This window comes from Saccopteryx bilineata, chromosome 8, assembly GCF_036850765.1.
Source record: "Saccopteryx bilineata isolate mSacBil1 chromosome 8, mSacBil1_pri_phased_curated, whole genome shotgun sequence".
Lineage (NCBI taxonomy): Eukaryota > Metazoa > Chordata > Mammalia > Chiroptera > Emballonuridae > Saccopteryx > Saccopteryx bilineata.
Window position 1 is genome coordinate 99231240 of NC_089497.1, and position 16296 is coordinate 99247535.

The window sequence follows — 16296 nt, forward strand, 5'->3', positions numbered from 1 at the left end:
TTTCTTTCAATACTTACCAACAAAATCACCACTCAAACTTACTATAGTATTTATTAGAGTTACACAGCTTTCTGCTCTTCAGATAGACAGCACTGTTCATTTACTAAGGAGCAGAATCTTGTATGTGCTGAACATATAGATAAAATGGTATCCAAATGATAACAAGGCACTGTTCCTGATCTTGAATGTTTTGATTTCCATCTGTAAAATGTGAAAAAAAATTGTGCCATAATTATAGCAATTTCCTTGGAAAATCTTTAAGTGACATGTATAATAAGTAGTTGAAATGCTTTGTCAATATTCATCATTTTTTTCTTTCATGTTTTACAGATGGAAATCAAAACATTCAGCATCAGAAACAGTGCCTTGTTACCATTTGGATGTCATTTTAACTATATGTTCAACACATACGGAGACCTGAAGATGGCAGCAGAGTAGGTGTTACATCCAAGGAGATGTACCACAGCAGACCCAAATTGAATTTTGTAAGTTTTATTGCAAACCTGCGCAGGGACTGTAGGCAATCCATGCAAGGGAGCACTGCAGCCCCGCAAACCTGCACAGGGACTGCAGGTAAGCCCCACAGGGCAACACTGCAACCCCGCAAACCTGCGCAGGGACCCGAACCATCAGCTAACATCATATTAAATGGCACTAAACTGAAGGCTTTCCCCCTTAAATCAGAAACAAGACATGGTTGTCCACTCTCTCCACTCTTATTTAATGTGGTACTAGAGGTTCTAGCCAGAGCAATCAGACAAGACAAAGAAATAAAAGGCATCTATATTGGAAAAGAAGAAGTAAAGGTATCACTTTTTGCAGATGATATGATCCTATACATCGAAAACCACAAAGAATCCAAAAAAAAAGACTACTAGAAACAATAAGCCAATACAGTAAGGTCGCAGGATACAAAATTAACATACAGAAATCCATAGCCTTTCTATATGCCAACAATGAAACAATTGAGAACAAACTCAAAAGAATAATCCCCTTCATGATTGCAACAAAAAAAAAATTCCCAGGAATAAACATAACAAAGAATGTAAAGGACTTATATAATAAAAACTATAAACCATTGTTAAGAGAAATCAAAAAAGATATAATGAGATGGAAGAATATACCTTGTTCTTGGTTAGGAAGAATAAATATAATCAAGACGGCCATATTACCCAAAGCAATATACACATTTAATGCGATTCCCATCAAAATTCCAATGACATTTTTTAAAGAAATAGAGCAAAAAATCATCAGATTTATATGGAACTATAAAAAACCCTGAATAGCCAAAGCAATCCTAAATAAAAAAAGAACGAAGCTGGGGGCATTACAACACCTGACATCGAACTATATTATAGGGCCACAACAATCAAAACAGCATGGTATTGGCAGAAAAATAGACACTCAGACCAATGGAACAGAATTGAAAGTCCAGAAATAAAACCACATATATATGGTCAAATAATTTTTGATAAAGGGGCCAACAACACACAATGGTGAAAAGAAAGCCTCTTCAATAAATGGTGCTGGAAAAACTGGAAAGCCACATGCAAAAGAATGAAACTGGACTACAGTTTGTACCCCTGTACTAAAATTAACTCAAAATGGATCAAAGATCTAAACATAAGACCTGAAATAATAAAGTACATAGGAGAAGACATAGGTACTCAACTCATGGACCTGGGTTTTAAAGAGCATTTTATGAACTTGACTCCAAAGGCAAGAGAAGTGAAGGCAAAAATTAATGAATGGGACTACATCAGACTAAGAAGTTTTTTCTCAGCAAGAGAAACTGATAACAAAATAAACAGAAAGCCAACTAAATGGGAAATGATATTTTCAAACAACTTTTCAGATAAGGGCCTAATATCCAAAATATACAAAGAACTCATAAAACTCAACAACAAACAAACAAACAATCCAATAAACAAATGGGAAGAGGACATGAACAGACACTTCTCCCAGGAAGAAATACAAATGGCCAACAGATATATGAAAAGATGCTCATCTTCTTTAGTTATTAGAGAAATGCAAATCAAAACTGCAATGAGATACCACCTCACACCTGTTAGATTAGCTATTATCAACAAGACAGGTAATAGCCAATGTTGGAGAGGCTGTGGAAAAAAAGAAACCCTCATACACTGTTGGTGGGAATGTAAAGTAGTACAACCATTAGGGAAGAAAGTATGGTGGTTCCTCAAAAAAACTGAAAATAGAACTACCTTATGACCCAGCAATCCCTCTACTGGGTATATACCCCAAAAACTCAGAAACATTGATATGTAAAGACACATGCAGCCCCATGTTCATTGCAACATTGTTCACAGTGGCCAGGATATGGAAACAACCAAAAAGCCCATCAATAGATGACTGGATAAAGAAGATGTGGCACATATACACTATGGAATACTACTCAGCCATAAGAAATGATGACATCGGATCATTTACAGCAAAATGGTGGGATCTTGATAACATTATATGAAGTGAAATAAGTAAATCGGAAAAAAACAGGAACTGCATTATTCCATATGTAGGTGGGACATAAAAATGAAACTAAGAGACATTGATAAGAGTGTGGTGGTTACGGGGGGAGGAAGGAAAGGGAGAGGGAAAGGGGGAGGGGCACAAAGAAAACTAGATAGAAGGTGACAGAGGACAATCTGACTTTGGGTGATGGGTATGCAACATAATTAAATGACAAGATAACCTGGATTTGTTATCTTTGAACATATGTATCCTGATTTATTGATGTTGCCCCATTAATAAAATAAAATTATTTAGAAGGGGCCGTATTCCCTAAATCTTCTCCTCGGGTCTGGCTCCAGATAGAAGGCTGAGATTCCTTGGAGCCAAAGCAGAGGAGGGCAGAGGGCTATAGCAGGGTGATGATAGCCTGTAGCTTACTGCATTATTATCTTTTGCCTGACTAAGCAGTGGCACAGTCCTTGAGCCTGGTGCCCAAGGGGGAGGGGCAAATGCCTGAAATTGTGAGGGAGCCTGACGCTTCTCCTGCAGCCAGCTTTAGCCTGGCTGCCTTTTCTTTCTCTACCTCTGCTGCTATACTGGGCTGCATACTGACCATGCCACCTGCCTGCAGGTGGGTGCTGGTGATAGTACACTAGACTCTCTATGTTTTCTATGGGTCTAGCAACCCTTGGTTTGGCCAGTCTGCTCTTAAGTTGGTCATTCTAGTTTACAAAGAGTCTGCAACATGGCGGAATCAACAGGAGTCTCATATTCTCATGCCCTGTGAGAGAAATCAGAAAAGTTATCAAGCAAGCACTGAAGAAGTGTTAGGGCAGCAGATTGCCCCTGATCCATGGTTCTTGACTTTTGAAGGAATCCTGTGAGGAAGCAATGGGCGAAGCAGACAAACAAACCAAATATGCACACAAAACAAACAAAACTTCTACAACTATGCACACAAAACAAACAAAACTTCTAAACCAAAACCAAAGGGAGAAGGCAGCATCCTGAGTTCCCCGACTGATCAGGTGGGGAGAAATCAGGTGGCATCCTGCCTCCTCCACTACACCCTTTTCTAACCAGAGATCTGTTTCCAAATATTCAAAGAGGAAGCTTTCTTACCAAACAGTCTCGAGACTCCAAATGTTTCAAATCAGCCAAATTCAGTTTTCAAATGGCAACTGCCAGAGGCTGGCCAGCTGCCAATGTCTGCTGCAGCCCACTCCCTGAGGAGGGGTCTTACACGGTTTATCTCGCTTTGGCCTCCATATGTTACATCCCAGGAGACATACCACAGCAGACCCAAATTGAATTTTGTAAGTTTTATTGCAAACCTGCAGGCAACCCACACAAGGGAGCACTGCAACCCCACAAACTGGCACAGGGACTGCAGGTAACCACCACAGGGGAACACTGCAACCCCACAAATCTGTGCAGGGACCCAAACCTGTGCAGGGACTGCAGGCAACCCACACCATTGAAATGACTGGAGCACTGCAACCATGAGCTTCTAAAATGGCTCCTTTTTATAGGGTGGCTATCTAGGTTGAGCAAGCAGTATACAGAAACTGATGTGGCTGTTAGCTATCAGCTAGGGAGGTTGTGCAGTTACAGGGGGAGGTATTGCTCAGTGGAGAATTTCAAATATAAACTTCTGATAAGGGTCCCTGACTCATGAAATGCAGGATGTTGCTGAACTCTTTGTTCTCGGCATCATAGGGGCCCTATCAGCACTCCCTGTTCCTTCAATAGTTACACTTTTGGCAGCCCCAACATATCAACACTCCCTGAATCTAACAGTAGGCAGATGCACAGACTCCCAGCTCACACCACCAAACTGGATTATAAACTAATTTATGAACAATCAGCATGAAAAACCAAATCTGGACTACAAGAACAGCTTTCAAAAATCAAGGAGCAAAGAATAAGCCACAACAAACCTGGTAGAGAGCGCCTGAATCTCCCCTCCTTACAGGAATGGGGGGGATGAGGCTGGGCTCTCAATTCCAAGAAAAAGAGAATTAAATACTACTCACAGCCACTTACCTGGTGACCAGGGAATGAGGTGTGTTGAAAGGGCCCGTTTGTCTTCCAAAAAGAGGAGAAAGAGAGAGACGGATGGTGAGGGGGAGAGGAATATAGGTGATGACATAAAAAGCTGACTCATTCAGTGCTGGAGGCGGCCATAACTGAGAGGGGTTGATCCTTCCACAAAGCAAAATACAAAAGTACTTTTAGGTCACAGAGATACAGACATCTCTCCAGCTCCAATCAGCACAACAAGACACAGCTGAAAACAAGAAGTGGGGAGGAGGGGAAGTAACTCAGGTCTCCTTGGAGATCTGAGATACACCTCCCCCTACTGAAGCTGAGAAAGCAACCCACCCCCATAGAGATTAACTGGCAGAAGAGGACTTCAGAGCCTCAGTTCATACCCAGCGCATTCCTGGGTACAGTTTCAAATAAGCCCCCTGCTGAGAGCAGCAAACAAGACAATCACCTGTTAAGAAAACAAAAAAATCAAGACTTCAAAGCAGCCGAAATCGTAAAGTGGATTACAAATAATAGCTGATGCCAACCCAAGAAGACTTAGAAACAACACAAGTAAAAACTAGAGGCAGACAACACCAAGCCTAGACTCAACCAGCTCTACAAAGAAAACACCCTGGGTAGGCACAATGAGAAGACAAAGAAGTGCAATCCAAATGAAACCACAAGAGAGACCTTCAGGAGATGAACTGAGTGATATGGAAATAATCAAACTTCTGGATGCGGAGTTTAAAATAATGATTGTAAGGATGCTTAGGGATCTTAGAACAACAATGGATGGTCATCATGAACACCTAAATAAAGAAATAGCAAGTATAAAAAAGGATATTAAAATATTAAAAAAGAATCAGTCAGAGATGACAAATACAATATCAGAAATGAAGACCACAATGGAAGGAATTAAAAACAGGATGGATACAGCTGAGGATCGAATCAGTGAGCTGGAGGACAACTGGAATGAAGGCATGAAAGCAGAGAAGAAAAAAGAAAAGAGACTCAAAAAGTCTGAGGAAACTCTTAGAGAGCTCTGTGACAACATAAAGAGAAATAACATCTGTATCATAGGGGTTACTGAAAAAGAAGAGAAAGAACAAGGGATAAAGGCTTTGTTCAATCATATCATAGCTGAAAACTTCCCTAAATTAATACAGGAGAAACTCTCACAAATTCAAGAAGCACAGAGAACTCCACTAAAAACAAACACAAAGAAACCTACACCAAGACACATCATAATTGAAATACCAAAGATAAGTGATAAAGAGAAAATATTAAAAGCTGTGAGAGAAAAAAAGGCTGTCACCTACAAAGGAGCCCCCATAAGGATGACATCAGACTTCTCAACAGAAACACTTAAAGCCAAAGGGAATGGCAAGAATTATTCAAAGTAATGCAGAACAAGAACCTATAACCAGGACTACTTTATCCAGTAAGGCTATCATTTAAAATTGAAGAAGAAATAAAAAGTTTCCCAGACAAAAAAACAAAAAAACAAAAAAAAAAAACTCAAGGAATTCATTACAACCAAACCAATGCTGCAGGAAATGATAAGGGGCATGGTGTAAACAGATCAAAGTGAGAAAAGAATATAGGAAAAGAGGAATACAGCTTTAAAGAATAAAATGGTAATAAACAACAACATGTCAATAATAACCCTAAATGTAAATGGATTAAATCGGTGTTTCCCAACGTGGGTCCCACAACCCACAGGGGGGCAATTCGATAGTTAAGGGGGACAATTTGTAAATGGACTCGACACGACTTTAACTCTTTCGCTCCGGGATATTTAAATGCAATGCTAGATATCGGCGCCAAATTTAACAAAATATGCAATTCTTAAATAATTGCGGTAAATAATTATTAAGTATAATTTTGTTTGATGAGACAAAAATATCAATTGGGTGATTGGCGTCATCAAGTAAACTTCGTCCTGGGTTCACTGCGGAGCGTGTCATCTGCCTCAGGGAACCCCAGACGTTTTAAAAACTCGCTAAACAATGCAGTTATTCTCACCTAATTGGCCCATCACAACATCTGTAGTGTTTCAGATCATTCAGTTGGTGTTAATTTGAAATAAGTGTCAGTCAAAACTGTTGTAAAAGCTCGTTGATTTAATAAATATACATATATATATTGTATAGATATAATTGGTAAGTATTTGATTTTATTTTTATCAATATTAACCTCTTTATTAAGTACTTCTTGCATCAGGGCTAGAAAGCACTAATATTTTATAAATATTATTGGGGCTATAATAGTGCATGTATAACAATTTTAATTTTAGAAGTATAACTTTCCAGAAAATTTTGTCAAGTGGAAAAAATATAGATACCTTTTGATTTGTGGTGGAAGTGTAGTAAATGTGTTATATACATTTAAATAAATATGAATTTTTAGTATACATTTACTCTATGTCTCATTGAATATATTTTAACACATATTTTAATATTAGTTTTTAATTGATCTTATTTTTATTATAGCCCATAATAAAATGGATGTGCAAGCAAGAAAAAAACTCATCAATATTCGGAGGAATATTTAAACTTTGGGTTCATACCCGCTGTTCACGATGAGTGGATTCTTTTTTGTCTTTTATGCCAGCAATGCTTGACCAAAGAATCAATGAAACGAGGTCGTCTTGAGGCACATTTGAAGGCAAAACATAGTGCTCATATTAATTCAGATTTCAGTTACTTTAAAACTTTAAAGAAAATTTTTGAAAAAAGAACAACATTAAAGTCTCTATTTACTGCTCATACTTCAACTAATAATCATGTTCTTGAGGCTAGTTATCAAATTTCTTTATTCATCACTAAAACTGAAGAAAATCACACTATAGGAGAGAATTTAATAAAGCCATCAATATCAGCATTTCTTAAAACGGTTCTTGAAAAATATGACAAAGATGTAAAAGCTATGCCACTCAGTAACAATTCTGTTAGCAGAAGAATAGACAAAATGAGTGAGGATATTAAAAACAACTTATTGAAAAGCTGAAAACAAGAAAATTCTCCTTGCAAATGGATGAATCAACTTTGAGAAACAGTGAGGCAGTATTGATAACTTACGTAAGATATATTGATAAAGGACATTTTGCTGAAGAAATGTTGTTCTGTAAAAGATTAGAAAGCACCACTACCTCCAAAAATATATATAATAAGCTAAAAAACTACTTAGATGTCAATGATATACCAATGAAAAATATAACATCTTGTGCTGCAGATGGTGCTCCCAATATGATGGGCAAGAAAAATGGCTGCTTAAAATTGATGAAAGATGCGAATCCAGAAATGATTCTTGTGCATTGTGTTATTCATAGGGAAAACTTGGTAGCTAAAAACATCTCGCCTGTTCTGAATGAAGTATTACATACAGTAATAAAGTGTGTTAATGCTATTAAAGCTAGTGCCAAATGTGAGCATCTTTTCAAGCTATTTTGTGAAGAACAAAATGAAGACCATGTGAGACTTTTACTTCATACTGAAGTAAGATGGCTATCTAAAGAAAACTGTTTGAAAAGATTTATGGAACTGTTTGATACTCTTAGTGATTTTTTAAGCGACAAACCTGAAATGAAGTATCTGTTAACAATAGATGGTAAAGCATTTGTCAGTTATTTAGCCGATATCTTTGAAAAACTAAATATATTAAATAAGCAACTTCAAGGAACAAATAAAACTCTTGTCGATGCAAAAGCAAAGATATTTGGTTTCATTACTAATATTGAGTTATGTCAGAAACATATTAACAACAAAAACTTGAAACAGTTTCATAGGCTCCAAAAATGTGAAGTAACTGATACCGCTTTACTTGTTATTGTCAATCATTTGAATATTCTATCAGCTGATTTAAAAGAAAGATTTTCTGATTTAAAACAAATTGATTTCCCAACATGGATGATGCAGCCAATGTTAGTGGATTTGTCTGATATATCAAATTTGCAGTATCAAGAAGAACTCGCAGAATTGCAAAATGATGAGTCAGTTAAAGCTTTATTTAATATCAAAGGAGCAATGGCATGGCTTTGTGAGGAAACAGAAATCAAATACCCAAATTCAACCAAATGTGCAAGAAAACTATTGCTACCATTTCCATCTTCATTTTTAGCTGAATGTGGATTTAGTGCTGTAAATGATTTACTGGTAAAAAAAAAAGAAATCGGCTGGATATAATACAACGTGGAGACTTGAGACTAAAGCTAAACAAATTGGAACCTAATATAAAATCTCTGTGCAGCAAGCATCAAGTGCAAGGATCACACTAAATTAAAATAATAAATTAATATAGAAAAATTTGTATTAAAATTATTTGGAATTTAAATTTCTGTTTTTCATTATATGTTTTGAAATTTTACTTACTGTGTTTTGTTAACAATTTCATAGTGATTTCTTCCTAGAACTTATCATTTATGTTTATTAAGTGAACAAATCAATTTTTTAATGTTAAAAATTATGTATGTTACATAGGGGGGGACATAAAGATGTTTGAAAGGTTAAGGTGGGGCATGGCACAAAAAGGTTGGGAAACACTGGATAAAATGATCCAATCAATAGACATTGAGTATCTGCGTGGATAAGAAAACAGGACTTGTACATATGGTGTCTACAAGAGACACACCTTAAAATAAAATATGCACATAGGTTGAAGGTAAAAGGATGGAAAAAAAAAACATTTCATGCAAATGGAAATGTAAAAAAAGCTGGAGTAGCAATACTTACATCAGATAAAATGAACTTTAAAACAAAGAATATAGGAAGAGATAAAGAAGGCCACTACATAATGATAAAGGGAGCAATCCAGTAGGAAAAAATAACTATTATAAATATCTACATACCTAATATAGGAGCACCTAAATATATAAAGCAGACCTTGATGAATATAAAGAACGAGATCAACAGCAACACTATAATGGTAGGGGATTTTAATGCCCCACTAACATCACTAGATAGATCCTCAAGAAATAAAATTAACAAAGAAGCAGCAGACTTAAAGGACACACTAGATCAACTTGATTTAATAGATATCTACAGAACCTTTCACCCTAAACCAGCAGAATATAAATTCTTTTCAAGTGCTCATGGTACGTTCTCTATGATAGACCACATGTTACTGCACAAAAGTGGTCTCAACAAATTTAAGAAGATTGAAATCATATCAAGCATTTTCTCTGATCACAATGGCATGAAACTAGAAATGAACTACAACAGAAAAGCTCAAAAATTCTCAAACACATGGAAACAAAATAGCAGGTTGTTAAATAACAAATGGATTAAGAATGAGATCAAAGAAGAAATAAAAAAATTCCTAGAAATGAATGATAACGAGCATACAACAACTCAAAATTTATGGGACACAACAAAAGCAGTACTGAAAGGGAAGTTTATAGCAATACAGGCACACTTTCAGAAGCTAGAAAAAGCTGAAATAAACAACTTAACCCTGCATCTAAAAAAACTAGAAAAAGAACAGCAAGTAAAGCCTAAATGTAGTAGAAGGAAGGAAATAATAGAGATCAGAGCAGAAATAAATGACATAGGGATTAAAGAAACAATACAGAGAATCAATGAAAATAGGAGCTGTTTTTTTTTTAAAGATAAACAAGATTGATGAACTTTTAACTAGACTCACCAAGAAAAAGAGGGAGAGGACTCAAATAAATAAAATTAGAAATGAGAGGGGAGAAATAACAACTGACACAACAGAAATACAAAGGATTGTAAGAAAATACTATGAAGAACTGTATGCCAAAAAACTAGACAACCTAGATGAAATGGACAAATTCCTTGAAACATACAATCTTCCAAAAATCAATCTGGAAGAATCAGAAAACCTAAACAGGCCGATTACACCAAATGAGATCAAAACAGTTATCAAAAAAACTTCCAACAAAGAAAAGTCCTGGGCCAGATGGCTTCACAAGTGAATTCTAACAACTATTCAAAAAAGAACTAATTCCTATCCTTCTCAAGCTATTTCAAAAAATTCAAGAGGAAGGAAGACTTCCAAGCTCCTTTTATGAGGTGAACATAATTCTGATTCCAAAACCAGGCAAAGACAACACAAAGAAAGAAAATTATAGGCCAATATCCCTGATGAATATAGGTGCTAATATCCTCAACAAAATATTAGCAAATCGGATCCAATAACATATGGAAAAAATCATACACCATGATCGAGTGGGATTTATTTTGGGGAGGCAAGGCTGGTACAATATTCACAAATCTATCAATGTTATTCATCACATAAATGAAAGGAAGGAGAAAAACCACATGATAATTTCAATAGATGCAGAAAAAGGATTTGATAAAATCCAGCACCCATTCATGATCAAAACTCTCAGCAAAGTGGGAATACATGGAACATACCTCAGCATGATAAAAGCCATCTATGACAAACCCACAGCCAACATCATACTCAATGGGCAAAAATTAAAAGCAATCTCCTTAAGATCAGGAACAAGGCAGGGTTGCCCCCTTTCACCACTCTTATTCAACATAGTCCTGGAAGTCCTAGCCACAGCAATCATACAAGAAGAAGAAATAAAAGACATTCAAGTTGGAAAAGAAGAAGTAAAGCTATCATTATTTGCAGATGATATGATATTGTATATAGAAAATCCTAAAGTCTTAGTCAAAAAACTACTGGACCTGATACATGAATTCAGCAAGGTGGCAGGATTTAAAATTAATACTCAGAAATCAGAGGCATTTTTATACACCAACAATGAACAACCAGAAAGAGAAATTAAGGAAACAATCCCCTTCATTAGTACAACCAAAAAAATAAAGTACTTATGAGTATATTTAACCAAGGAAACTAAATACTTGTACTCTGAAAATTATAAAACATTGATAAAAGAAATCAAGAAAGATACAAACATGTGGAAGCATATACCATGCTCATGGTTAGGAAGAATAAACATCATTAAAATATCTATATTACCCAAAGCAATCTATAAATTCAATGCAATACCAATTAAAATACCAGTAATATACTTTAAAGATATAGATCACATATTCCAAAAATTCATATGGAACCAAAAGAGAACACGAATAGCCTCAGCAATCTTAAAAAAGAATAATAAAGGGGGAGGTATCACACTTCCTGATATCAAGCTATACTACAAGGCCATTGTACTCAAAACAGCCTGGTACTGGCATAAGAACAGGTACATAGATCAATGGAACAGATAAGAGAATCCAGAAATAAACCCACAGCTCTATGGACAACTGATATATGACAAAGGAGGTAAGAAAATACAGTGGAGTAAAGACAGCCTCTTCAACAAATGGTGTTGGGAAAATTGGACAGCAACCTGCAAAAAAAATCAAACTTGACCAGCAACTTACACCACTCACAAAAATAAACTCAAAATGGATAAAAGACTTAAATGTCAGGCGTGAAACCATAAGCATCTTAGAAGAAAACATAGGCAGTAAGCTCTCCGACATCTCTTGCAGCAATATATTTGCTAATTTATCTCCATTGGCAAGGGAAATAAAAGACAGGATAAACAAATGGGACTATATCGAACTAAAAAGCTTTTGCTTGGCCAAAGACAGTAAGAACAGAATAAAAAGACAAACTACACAATGGGAGAACATATTTGACATTATGTCTGATAAGGTGTTAATAACCAAAATTTATAAAGAACTTGTAAATCTCAACACCAGAAAGACAAACAATCCAATCAAAAAATGGGCAAAAGAAATAAATAGACACTTCTCCAAAGAGGACATACAGATGGCCAATAGGCATATGAAAAAATGCTCAAGATCATTAATCATTAGAAAAATAAAAATTAAAACCACAATGAGATATCACCTCACACTAGTTAGAATGGCGCTCATCAACAAAACAACACAGAATAAGTGCTGGTGAGGATGTGGAGAAAAGGGAACCCTCCTGCATTGCTGGTGGGAATGCAGACTGGTGCAGCCTCTGTGGAAAACAGTATGGAGATTCCTCAAAAAATTGAAAATCAAACTGCCTTTTGACCCAGCCATCTCACTTTTAGGAATATACCTCAAGGACACCATAGAATGGTTTTAGAAGGAGAAATGCACCCCCATGTTTATAGCAGCATTGTTCACAATAGCGAAGATCTGGAAATAGCCCAAGTGTCCGACAGAGGAGGAATGGATTAAAAAGCTTTGGTACATATATACTATGGAATACTACTCAGCCATAAGAAATGATGACATCAGATTATTTACTATAACATGGATGGACCTTGATAACATTATATGGAGTGAAATAAGTAAATCAGAAAAAAACTAAGAACTATATGAACCAATGCATAGATGGGACATAAAAATGAGACTCAGAGACATGGACCAGAATGTGATGGTAACAGGGAATGGGGTGGAGGGGTGGGAAAGGGGCAAGGAAGGAGAGGGAGGGAGTGGGGGGAAGGTAGGGGCACAAAGAAAACCAGATAGAAGGTGATGGAGGACAATTTGACTTTGAGTGAGGGGTATGCACCATAATCAAAGGTTAAAATAATCCGGAGATATTTTCTCGGAACATATGTACCCTGGTTTATCAATCTCACTGCATTAAAATTAATAAAAATAAGCTAAAAAAACACACATATACAAGATTCTGCTCCTTAGGAAATGAACAGCATTTGAAAGAGAACATTACAGGTTAGACATGACTCTGTTAGTAGTATAAGGAACAGATCATCAGTGTACCTTCTTCCATTAAGACAGGGAGCAAGCTTAAAATATCTTTAAAGCCTTCTCTAGGCTTTACACTGTGTATAACAGCCACAATATACAGATGTTCAAAAGTAACCATATTATATCAACCCTTTTTTTCTATTCTCTACAAACACCACCAGTATCACCACTTATAGTTTTTTTTACTGCTTGCTAGAATTTCACAGTTTTCATTTATTAGAAAAAGCAGTGCTTGGCAATACTTTGATTTTCATTAGGAATTGACATAGTACTTAGTTTTTTATAAAGTAATGTAAATACATACACCAACTTTGCTTAGATTCTATAAACTTAATGAAATTGTGAGATTTTAGATTACTGTTAACACAGTTTTTGTAAGAAGTTGTACAAAGTTGTTTATACTTGTATAAATATTATATGCTTTCAGGACAATGGTTAACACTTTATTACATGTCAGATTTAGTTTTTTGTTGTATCTGAGTTCTTGGTGAAATCACATTTAAGTGTTTTGAGTTAGTTTCTCTCATGTGTATGTTTGTTTCTACTTAAAAATTTACTTCAGGCTTTTATGTTTACATTGTCTCTATTTTCTGCTCAGGAAGATCATCAAAACTTAGGTTACAGAAAGTCTTCCTCCTTGAACCATACAGTGCTTCAATATAAACTGCACTGTTACCAGCACACAGATTTCAATATAAAGAAAAATTAAAACTAGAGATGTTTCCTACATTTCCCAGAATTCTTGTGTCAAGGTATATACAGAATCAAAGGATCATTGTTAACTATCAGCCTGGACACAATTCCAAAATGCTACAACTTAAATTGAAATACCTACTTTAAAGATAACCCGTGATGTATTGTAGCATATAAATAAAATGTTTCTCTATAGTTTCTGTTTTTCTACCCCTAATATCAAACTGTACATAATACTAAGCTCCAGAAGATATTCTAACATTAATGTGATCTCATCAGTCTTTCTTGGTCATTCCCATTCAGAAGTGGCAGGATACCATTCAGGTCATTGGAAAGCTGTACATTTTCACAGTGAGCATATCAAAACATACTTTGTGAAAAATCCAGCATCTCACTTGAAAATATTACACTGTACAGAAATCTGCTTTGAGTGACATGTATTGGGAGTAGTTGGAATGAATTGTCAATATTCATCACATTGTTTCTTTCATGTTTTACTGATGTAATCAAACCGTTCTGCTCCTGGTTTATCAAAAACAGTTCTGTGTTTCCATTCGAATGTCATTTTAAATGTTCAACAGTTACCCGTTCTTTTCTCCTTGGTTCAGCGTTTGGAAAAGCACATTGCAGGTAAGATATGCTTCTCTGTTAGTAGCATAAAGAACAGATCATTATTGTAACTTCACTCATTAATGCAGAGCATATGCTTAATATACTTTTAAAACATTCTTTAGGCTTTAGCATTGTTTATAACACCCACAGTATACTCAGGTACAAAAGTGACCATATATATATCAATCCTTTCATTCCATTTTTTACAAAATGTACCAGAATTACCACTCATAGTTACTGTAGTACTTGCTAGAGTTACACAGTTGTCTGATGTTCAGGAGATGTATTGTTTGAAAATATTTTTTTTTCCTTAGGAATTGAGATAGTACTTAGTTTTGTTTCACAGTAATGTACATGTACGTCACTGTGCTTAGATTCTCAAAATGGTGATATTTTAAATTACTGTTAATATAGTTTTGGTAAGAAGTTGTGCAAAGATTAGCTGATACTTCTAATGGAATTAAGACAATGTTTAATGCTTTATTACACATCAGATTTAGTTTTTTATTATATTTGAATTTTTTAATAAAATTTGTTTCAAGTGTTTTGAGTTAACTTCACTCATGTGTTTGTTTGGCACTGCCATAAAATTAACTTCAGAATTTCTTTAAAAAATTGTCTCTCTATTCAGCTTAAGAACATGATCCAAGCTTAGGTTACATAAAGTCTTCCCTTCAGCAAACAGTGCTTTATTTTTGAACAGCACTGTTATCAGCATATGGAGTTCAATATACAATCAGGTTTCTGATGGTAAAATGTGACATCATTGTGTAAACAGAGTTACAAATTCTAAAGAAAACACAAGTTATCCATGAATTTAAAAGTAACTTTAATTATCTAGCTAACGTTAGCAGCAAGTCCAACTGAACTGCACATGTACACTAGAAGTCACGCCTGTGATATAAGTTAAAACTAATGATGTTTTCTACATTTCACATAATACTTGAAACAAGGTACATGCAGAATTATAGGACCATTGTGAAACAACCACTATGTGTCTGTCATGTTTATCCTCAGCCTAGACCAAATTCTAGAAAGATAGAACCTATATTAAAATACCAATCTTAAACATGACCCCAGATGTGTCATAGCACATAAATGAAACATATATCTAATCTTTCTCTAATTCTACTTCTAATGTCAAACTATAGATAATACTAAGCTCCAGAAGATATACTTGCATTACTGTGAACTCATCAGTCTTTTTCACTCATTCTCATTTAGTAATGTCAGAATACCATTCAGGTCACTGGAAAGTACTTCATTTTCTCTGTGTGGAAAAATTAACATACTTTGCCAAAAGCCCAGCAATTTCACTTGAAAATCTTACATTGTACACAAATCTTCTTTGAGTGATGTATATACTGATTAGTTTAAATGCTTTGTCAATATTTGTTCAATTGTTCCTTTCATGTTTTGCAGATATAAATCAAAACGTTCAGATCCCAGCCTTTCAGAAACATTGCTTTTTTTCCATTTGGATGACATTTTAAATGTTCAACCCATACACATTGTACTCTTAGAATATGTTCAGAGTTTTGAAAGACACACTGCAGGGAAAACATGCATCTGTGTTAGTACCATAAGAAACAAGGTCATCTTTGTAACTTCAGCCACTGATGTAGAGAGGAGGCTTAAAATATCCTTAAAGTGTTCTGTAGGCTTTACCACTGTCTCTAACACCCACAACATACAGATGTTCCAAAGTGACCATATATATCAAACCTTTCATTCCATTCTTTACAAAATGTGCCACAATCACTATTTATAGTTACTGTAGTACTTGCTGGAG

The 16296-nt window shown here is 35.4% G+C and overlaps 1 pseudogene; it reads right to left on the reverse strand.

The window, feature by feature from the left end:
- Window positions 1–16296, reverse strand: part of LOC136311731 (tetratricopeptide repeat protein 24-like) — a 192242-nt pseudogene that overhangs the window by 116894 nt on the left and 59052 nt on the right.